Below are 10,284 nucleotides of genomic sequence, written 5' to 3'. Positions count from 1 at the left end.
CAAGAGAAGTTGTCCTGGGATGAAAGCCTTCCAGTCGCACTGAACACCGAGTGGCAGGAAATATGCACCAGTTTTGGTCAGATTCGTCGACTTGAATTTCCTCGGCTTGTGCTCCTTCCAGACTCTACGCTGGAAATTCCCGGATTTTGCGATGCCAGCATCGAGGCTTATGGTGCATGCATTTTTGTCGTGTCCAAGGGTCAGCATTTCAGCAGTCACTTACTTTGTGCCAAATCTCGTGTGGCTCCTTTGAAGACACTTACAGTACCAAAGTTGGAGCTTTGTGGAGCGGAGTTGCTGGCTAGGCTCATATCAGAGATAGCTGGAATGAATGTATTCAAGGGAAGGTGTTACTGTTGGTGTGATTCTGCCGTTGCGCTCTCTTGGATTCGGGACGAGCCGTCAAGATTTAATATTTTTGTTGCAAATAGAGTGTCAACGATTCAGGAAATGACCGAAAAAATGGAATGGCGCTGTTCGGGCCAGCCGCTGAAGAATAACCGTAACTTTAACATTATTATTGTATGAGCAGAGAGAGCCGCCTATGTTGTAAAACGTTGACGTTCTGCAGAGCTGCTGCGCTCTCCCGCTAAAGGGGCTCTCTGCCGCCGCCACTTCGGCAACTACTTTGATATGCTGCCGCCACTTCGGCAATCACTTTGATCTAACGCCGTCGTCTATAGTTAAGTTCTATGCTAACCCCTCTGCGCATTGGTTGCATATCGATCTCGCATAAGGTTTATCTGGCAATAGCAAGCAATCGGCTTCCGCTAAGCCACCAAGATTAAATACGAATTATAAAGTTTAACCCGAAATCTCTTTTCATTTTTGAAACACATAGGTGCCAAAAAAGCTTGGCATCTCAAACATTGGTGACCCCTCGACGTGATATAAAACCATTGCTTAATCGCGTTCCGTTAAAACACTTATTATTTATACAATATTTTGTTGTTGGGTAGTTTAACTACCAACAAATACATTTGGGTGCACGTTGAAAAACAGTTTAAAGTGCAAATTCAGTGAGAGTGCGGCTGGAATATTTATAGACAAATTCCGGTACTTTAAGCGTCGAATCTCTCATTCTCTGCGCAGCTGCAGCCGCGGTTCTTGACTTTTCGTGTCTTGCATTCTCGCTCTCGCGTCTATACATCGTCGCTTAAGCGGTATTTCATTTTCCGTTGTTGTGTCGAATTGCACAACGGTTAACATGGACAACGATCCGAATACAGGCGCGGGCGGAAATATTGCGGGGAATCAAATCGATAAGCTGACCGCCGCGGAAGTCGAGGTGCGCCTTGATATGTTGGCAGAAATTCGAGAGGAATTTAATAAGGCCCATAATGAGTTGGAGGCTCTCGATCAAAACGAGATTGGGAGTGAGCTGCGCGAAATCTTCGATACTCTTTTCATATCGTTGAAAGCTGAGTTGCTGGCTGCTGTTGAAGTAAGCCAGTCACACGCCGCTGCCCATTCTACGACTCTGCCAAGCCATTCCGGACATAGTACCATCATCATGGCTCACAAGCAGCGACTTCCTGAGCTGAAGGTGCCTAAATTTTCTGGTGGATACGTCGAGTTCTCGGATTTTATGGCAATGTTCAAATCGGTGATTGAAGCGGATGCGGATCTCAGTGACATCGAGAAATTCCAGCACCTTCGCTCTTGCCTCGCTGATGCGGCTTTGGATTCGGTTCGATCGTTAGAGCTCTCCAGTGCCAATTATCGTGCGGCTCTGGATATACTTAATAAACGCTTTAATAACAAAAGACTTGTTTTCCAGGCACACATCAAGAAGATTCTTGGGCTAAAGAGGGTAGACTCGCCTTCTGCTAAAAGGCTTCGGGAGTTTTCGGATGCAATTTACAGTCAATTTACACATGCGAGCGTTGCAGACATTGGGAACTGCTGAGGAGATTTCAGGATTCATGGTCATCAACATGCTGCTGCAGAAGTTGGATTCGAAGACGCAAACCAAATGGGAGGAGCACACATCGTCGGATGCTATACCTACCGCAGAGGAATTCTTCGAATTCTTGCAGCAACGCTGCCAGAAAATGGAGCGGTTGGAATATGCTACAGCGACACACGCTAGTAGCGATCAGGTGGGAAAAAACCATTCCTATACGCAGGTTAAGAAAACGTTTGTAGCTTCCAACTCTTCCGCCGACCCGTCTGTATGCGTCTTTTGCCACTCAGCGGGCCATGGAATATACTCGTGCAAGATATTCGGAAATCTCTCACCGTTGCTGCGCCACAAAGAAGTGAAGAAGCTTTCCCTATGCTTCAATTGCCTAAAGCCGGGGCACCGGACCCGCGCATGCAATAGTGGAAAATGTCGAGTATGCGGCGGTAGGCATCATAGTTTGTTGCACTTCGATAGTATACAGCCCACAACACAAGGCTGCCCAGGTATTACTCCTCCCGATCTGGCCGTTCAACCGGACACTCTTTCCGTTGCTCAAAATTCTGCTAGTACCTCGTCTCTACCTTCGTCTACCTCTCTTGCTGCCCAAGGTCTTCACTCTGATGTCGTGCTTCTGGCTACAGCCGTGGTTCTCGTAAAGAATCGGTCTGGCGTTTTAGTTCCTTGTCGTGCCATCTTAGATTCAGGATCGCAGCTGCATCTGGTCACATCCAGGTTCGCCCAGCAGCTTCAGCTTAGGAGAACTCAATCGTCTGCACTTGTGTCTGGGATGGGCGATACCAGCGTTTCTACTGAGGGATCCACCATAAGCATTTGTATGCATTCTCGCACCTCTGCTTACACAACTACACTTACTGCTCTCATCGCCCCCACGATTACCGATTCTCAACCAAGTATGACAGTAAATGTATCCGATTGGCGTATTCCATCTAACATTCAGCTCGCTGATCCTGCATTTTTCAATCCTCAACGGGTTGATCTTCTCATCGGTGCGAGCGTTTTTTATGATCTCCTCTGCGTAGGGCAAATCAAACTCACCGATGGACCAGAAGACCCGGCTTGGGTGGATCGTACCTGGCGGTGGACAGAAGGTATCAAGCTCGGCGCTTTTGGCTACGCACAATTGTCCAGATTCGATAGCTGAGATGGAAGCAAGGTTGGATAAAACTCTTCGTATGTTTTGGGAAGTCGAGAATTGTGTGGAGGCTGGGTTGAATACCAAAGAAGAAGACGATTGTGAAGCACATTTCGTAAGCCACCTTTCACGGTTGCCATCCGGGGAGTATGCAGTTCGTCTGCCGCTAAATAACAATACTGATCGTTTAGGAGAATCTTATGCTCAGGCTTATCGACGGTTCATCAGTCTGGAGCGAAAACTGGAGCGTAATCCTACACTCAAGGAGCGGTATTCCGCCTTTATGAGGGAGTACATTGATTTGCATCATATGCACCAAGTCAACCCTGATTCCCGTAGTCTCTGCAAATATTTCTTGCCTCATCACTGTGTCCTAAAGGAGGACAGTACGACGACAAAACTCCGTGTCGTTTTCGACGGATCCGCAGCTACATCAACTGGATATTCTCTAAATGATGTGATGATGACAGGCCCTGTTATTCAGCCTGCATTGTTTAACATATTGATTCGCTTTCGAACATATCCAGTCGCTCTCACTGGTGACATTTGTAAAATGTACCGCTGCGTACGAGTGTCTCCACCCGACAATTTGTATCAGTGCATCCTATGGCGAGATTCCATCGAGTCCGAGGTTCAAGTCTACACATTAGACACCGTCACATACGGGACGAGGGCTGCATCATTTTTAGCGGTCCGCGCAATGCACCAGCTGGCCATCGACGAGGGTGAGTCCTACCCTCTTGGCTCAGCTGCTCTGCGGCAGGAGTTTTACGTGGATGACCTTATTTCGGGCGGTAATTCGGTCGCACAGGTCATGGACAAGATGCACCAAACATCAGCTTTACTGTCCCGTGGTAATTTTAGACTTAGGAAATGGTGCTCCAGTCACCAGGAAGTACTTGAGGGAACCCCTGAAGATGACATAGAGAAGTTCCTAAAGTTTAATGATGGAAGCGACATGGCCAAAACTCTCGGCTTAGCGTGGGACCCTGCTTCGGATCAGCTGCTTTTTGCCTTGTCCGCACTGGACACAAGCTCAAAGCCATCAAAGCGGTCGGTTTTATCTACGATTGCGCGGTTCTACGACCCTCTTGGATTGATAAATCCAGTCATTGTCAGGTGCAAAATCTTCCTTCAGCAGCTTTGGAGAGAAAATTTGGATTGGGATGAAAGCCTACCCTCAGCGTTGCATTCAACTTGGATGGACTTGAGAAATAGTTTGGCAAGCATTTCTCGGATCTCATTTCCTCGTTTGGTTCTTCGTTCTAGTGTGGCTACAGAAGTTCACGGATTCTGTGATGCCAGCTTAGAAGCATATGGCGCTTGCGTGTATGTCGTGTCCAGGGAAGCCCAGTCTTTGAGCCACGTTTTGTGCTCAAAGTCGCAAGTGGCGCCGCTAAAGACTATATCGATTCCTAAGCTGGAATTAAGTGGAGCCCATTTGATTGCGAAAATCATGCAGAATGTAAAGGACATGGGAATCTTTACAGGTCGGTTCTATTGCTGGTCGGATTCGTCAACAGCATTATCTTGGATTAGGGACGAGCCAGCTAAATTTCAAGTTTTCGTGGCAAATCGAGTGGCATCAATTCAGGAGTTGACGGCAGCCATGGAATGGCGCTATGTTCCCACATCGTTAAATCCTGCTGATATTCTCTCGAGAGGCTCGCTTCCCAACCATCTTATCCAGTCAGAGCTATGGTTTCACGGCCCATCCTTTTTGCTAGGCTCCAAGGTTAAGTGGCCTGTATCTCCATCTAACAACATAGCAACTTTGGAGCTTCGCAAGAGAGGATTGCTAATCACGTCTCCACATGCCGATCTCACGTCCGGATGCAAATTTGCGAATTCATTCTTTCGCATGCAGCGCACATTCGCCTACATGCATAAATTTATACATCGTCTTAGGCATCCAGGACTCACCGTTTCTGATATTCGGCAAGGAACGCATCTTCTAATTCGACACATTCAGCTGGCAAATTTGTGGATGGACATAAAGGAGATTCGGCGCAATGGTCAAGTCATGAAATCCAGTTCTATTAGTTCGCTCAACCCGTTCATCGATCATTCTGGACTACTTAGAGTTGGAGGTCGTCTTGGCAACTCATCGCTAGGATTTGACGCTCAGCACCCGCTCATTCTGCCAAAGGGACATTCCATTACCTTTGCGCTGATAAGATATTATCATGAAAGAAACCTCCATGCCGGACGTCGCGCCTTGCTATCCAAAATTCGGCTGGAATATTGGCTCATTGGAGGTGTTAAGGCAGTGTCAAGGGTCGTCAGCAGATGTGTGAGATGCTTCAGGACTAGGCCGCGCATGGTCGAACACATCATGGGAGACCTACCTAAGGAACGAATGGAAGGATCTCGAGCTTTTGAAGTCACTGGAGTAGATTACTGTGGACCTTTTTTCTACCGATCAGAAATCCGCACGAGGCCTCCGATCAAGTGCTACATTAGCGTATTCATCTGTTTCACTTCTAAGGCTATACACATGGAGCTCGTAAAGGATTTGACCACCGCATCGTTTCTAGGCGCACTAAAGCGTTTTACTTCCACTCGAGGAAGGCCAAGTCAAATTTGGTCGGACAATGTGACAAACTTCGTTGGGGCCAAGAACGAGCTTCTGGAGCTAAAGAAGCTTTGTCTGAGCGAACCGCATATGAAGGAGGTCCACGAATCCTGCTTGGCTGACTCGATCGACTGGCGTTTCATCCCACCTCGCTCTCCGCATTTTGGCGGGTTGTGGGAAGCGGCCGTGAAGACCGCAAAATATCACCTGTACCGCTCAGTTGGACCATCTGTGCTTAGCTTCGACGAGCTGCGCACTCTGATCTGTCAGATCACTGCAATTGTTAACTCTCGCCCTTTGCTCTCGCTTTCAGAAAATCCTGATGATTTAGACGTTTTGACTCCTGCTCATCTGCTTTTAGGCGGCCCCCATGAGCAAATCCTCGAGCCTGACCTAACGAAGCTGAACTACAATCGTCTGGATGGCTGGCAGCGGGTTTCCCAACTACAGCAAATATTTTGGAGCCGTTGGCGCGAAGAGTATCTCACTCTTTTGCAAGAGCGCGCGAAGTGGCTTACCCCGCGCAAAACATCTGCAAGAACGACCTCGTTCTGGTGAAGGACGAAAATATTCCTCCAATGCGTTGGCCCCTGGCTAGAGTGGTCGATGTCGTTTTGGGAAAGGACGGAGTGTGTCGCGTCGCTGACCTGAAGACATCCTCAGGAAACATCAGGAGAGCCGTCACTCAGCTATGTTTGCTTCCCCTTAAGGAATCTGTTGAGAGACTAGCTCCCAACGGGGGGAGTATGTTCGGGCCAGCCGCTGAAGAATAACCGTAACTTTAACATTATTATTGTATGAGCAGAGAGAGCCGCCTATGTAGTAAAACGTTGACGTTCTGCAGAGCTGCTGCGCTCTCCCGCTAAAGGGGCTCTCTGCCGCCGCCACTTCGGCAACTACTTTGATCTGCTGCCGCCACTTCGGCAATCACTTTGATCTAACGCCGTCGTCTATAGTTTAGTTCTATGCTAACCCCTCTGCGCATTGGTTGCATATCGATCTCGCATAAGGTTTATCTGGCAATAGCAAGCAATCGGCTTCCGCTAAGCCACCAAGATTAAATACGAATTATAAAGTTTAACCCGAAATCTCTTTTCATTTTTGAAACACATAGGTACCAAAAAAGCTTGGCATCTCAAACAGGCGCTATGTTCCCACAGCTTTTAACCCAGCCGACATTCTGTCTCGAGGGGCTTATCCGACTGAGCTGAATGAGTCACCTCTTTGGGCTCATGGTCCTCCATTTCTTTGCGGCTCCTCAGATGACTGGCCACCCACTGTGCTACCTGATAAGCCAGCCCTTGAACTTCGTCGGAAGGCTCTTCTGGTCAAATCGCCCTACATGGACATTATTGCTGATTCCAAGTATGCGAATTCATTTGCTTCTTTGCAACGCGTTTTCGGATACATTCACAAGTTTTGCAACCGAATTCGGCGCCCCGGACTCACTGTCTCAGACATTGAACATGGAACCCAGGTATAGCTACGACTAGTCCAGCGTACTCAGCTATGGGAGGACATGAAGTCACTGCGTGCAAGGGGAGCAGTCTCCTCATCGAGCTCAATCGCATCGTTATCGCCATTCATGGATCAGTTTGGACTTCTCAGGGTAGATGGTCGACTGAAAAACTCTTCGTTGGATTTTGATGGCCGTCATCCCATCATCTTGCCCAGCAGCCATCCACTGACTCTTGCAATAATCTCCCATTTTCATGAGCGGAATCTGCACGCTGGTCCTCGAGCTTTGCTTGGACTAATTCGATCCCAATATTGGCCTATTGGGGGGAGGAAGACGGTAAACAAGGCAGTAAACAAGTGCGTAAGATGCTTTCGACTGAAGCCCAGGGTATTGGAGCATATTATGGCGGATCTTCCAAAGGAGCGGCTCGATGGTTCTCATGCCTTTGAGATCACAGGCGTGGACTTCTGTGGGCCGTTTTTCTACAAGCCGGAGGCACGCAACAAGGCTCCAATCAAGTGCTACGTCTGCGTCTTCATTTGTTTCGCTACCAAGGCTGTTCATCTGGAGCTTATAAAGGACTTATCCACAGTTGCTTTTCTACATGGACTAAAGCGCTTCATATGTACCAATTTCAGAGAGCCCTGCCGATCTAGATGTTCTAACTCCAGCGCATTTCTTGAATGGTGGCCCTCCTGCTTCGTTCGCTGAGCCTGACGTCACGCAGCTAAACTTCGATCGCCTGGACGGCTGGCAGCGCGTTTCGTACCTGCAGCAGCTCTTTTGGTCCCGGTGGAAGGAGGAGTACATAACGTCACTGCAGCAGCGCTCAAAGTGGCGCACTGCGAAGCCTAGTTTAGCAGTCGCAGATTTGGTTCTTGTCAAGGATGAGAATCTTCCTCCCATGAAGTGGCCACTGGCGAGAGTGGTCGAGCTTTTGCCTGGACGAGATGGCGTTGCCCGAGTTGCTGTGCTGAAGACGTCATCTGGAATTACCAAGCGCGCCGTCAACAAGCTGTGCCTGCTGCCCCTTAAAGATGCTGTTGAAAGTCAGGCTTCCAACGGGGGGAGTATGTCGGGTCAAGCAGCTTAAATATTTTAAATTATTGCCAGTGGTGCGGCCCAAAGGAAATGCATTTTGGTGTTGTCGTTTCCAATGCCCCCACAGCAAAGATCATTTGCTACCGCATATGCGCATGCAGCGGAATTCTTTCGTCTCCTTATGTCGCAATCTCTCGGACTCGGCTTAACAGCGTCCCCGAGCAGCTCTAACGCTCTCGGGCTATCATACGCTCTCGCTCGCGTCTAAGCTTGCTGCATAGGGCCCGGCAATTTGGCCCGTCAGCCCTTGCATGGGCAGTCTTGAGCTAATCGTCGCAGCTATTAGTTTAACATCCTCGCATCAATCGTTCGCCCCAATCATCCCCATATGTACATACGCGATAAGTTGGTTTACATATGCAAATAAATTGTGAATTATAAACAGCCTCTCGACTTTCATTAACTTCAAATTGCAACAGTTGTTAAAAACGCTTAATAGCTTAACATTTGGTGACCCCGACGTGATTGTGCAATAAATAATCCATCAGTGCAATCACAAACTAATATAGCATTCAAAGATCTTAACTAATTGCCATCTCAACCAGTGTCATCGACCACATAAGTTATCCATACATATATACACCGGCCTCCCTGCATATTCGGTAGTGCACGGAGCTGTTGGCTTGCGCTTCTCTTTTCGGTCATCTTCCCGCAAGAAACGTTTCTTACACCGGTCGCCTTTGTATATACAGTTCGTACATATGTAGCTGTTCGCTTGCTGGGCTCGGTTCTTGTCGTCTATTGCTCGTGTTACTCTTTGCGATCATCTTCCCGCTAGAGACGTTGGTCTTTCTGCTAACGCTGCCGCTACCATGGAAATTAATGCTGCTAACGAAATTCCAATGACCAGTGAGCAAAACAGGGTGTCTTTTTTGAAGCTTAAGTCAACGGAATTATGCGAGAAAATGAAAAGGTTAGCTACCGCTTGGCAGAATGAGTCGTCAGACTGTGACTACTACATGCTCGTGGTAAAGCAAGAGCAAGTCGAGAAGTTGATCAGCAAATTTGAGATGTTTCACGGCGAGCTTGAGGAATTGGATCGAAGCGAAATTCACAGTGGTTTGTGTGACATTTTTGAGTCACTTGCAAGCTCGCTGAAGGCGGCGATTATGAGGGAAATGGCTAAGAGTAGCGGCCGCATGCCGTTTCATTCTACATACCTTGGCTGGAGGAAATACTACGGTTGAGTTTGCCGGCTCGCAATTTGTACCTCACCGTAGACAAGTACCATCCCTGCCTCCTATACAATTGCCGACGTTTAGCGGCGGGTATGCGAACTGGACGGACTTTTATTCAATGTTTGCCACCATCATCGACAGCCATCCGGACTTAACAAACATAGAAAAGTTCCAGCACTTGCGTTCCTGTCTGCGGGATTCGGCATTGGAGACTGTTCGGTCGCTGGAAATCTCAGATGGCAATTATGCTGTGGCATTAGATTTGTTGGAAAACAGATTCAATAATCGGCGATTGGTCTTTCAGGCACACATCAATGAGATCTTGGCGCTCCAGGCTGTGGAACCTGGGTCAGTGGTCATGCTTCGGGAGCTTTCAGACAAGTTCAATTCACATATGCGCGCGCTCCAGGGTTTGGGCACCACTGAGCAGATCGCAGGATGCATCGTCGTGCAGGAAATTCTCCGAAAACTGGATCCAGCGAGCCAAGAGAAGTGGGAGGAACGATTCAACGACCCCGCATTCGCAAACTTAATTCCGTCGTGGGAATCTATGGCCTCGTTCTTGGAGCAGCGATGCAGATCATTGGAGACGATGGACTTTTCTATGGCAAGCTATGCGTTGAGCAATCAGGTGGGCAGAAGTAGAAAGTATAATAATTCTAGGTCCACATTGGTTACAACGAACCAAACCGTAGCACGCTGCGCGCTGTGCAACGATGGTGCTCACAAGGTCCAGCACTGCCAGAAGTTTAAAGCGCTGTCCCCCACAAATCGCCATAAAGAAGCCAAGCGGCTTTCGTTGTGTATAAATTGTCTCAGAACAGGGCATCGATTCATTCAGTGCACCTCGAGCAACTGTCGTACCTGCCGGTATCTACCGGGGGTAGACACCATACCCTCCTTCATTTTGGT

The sequence above is a fragment of the Drosophila miranda genome (assembly GCF_003369915.1).
Source record: "Drosophila miranda strain MSH22 chromosome Y unlocalized genomic scaffold, D.miranda_PacBio2.1 Contig_Y2_pilon, whole genome shotgun sequence".
Classification (NCBI taxonomy): domain Eukaryota; kingdom Metazoa; phylum Arthropoda; class Insecta; order Diptera; family Drosophilidae; genus Drosophila; species Drosophila miranda.
This window is presented reverse-complemented; position numbering follows the sequence as displayed.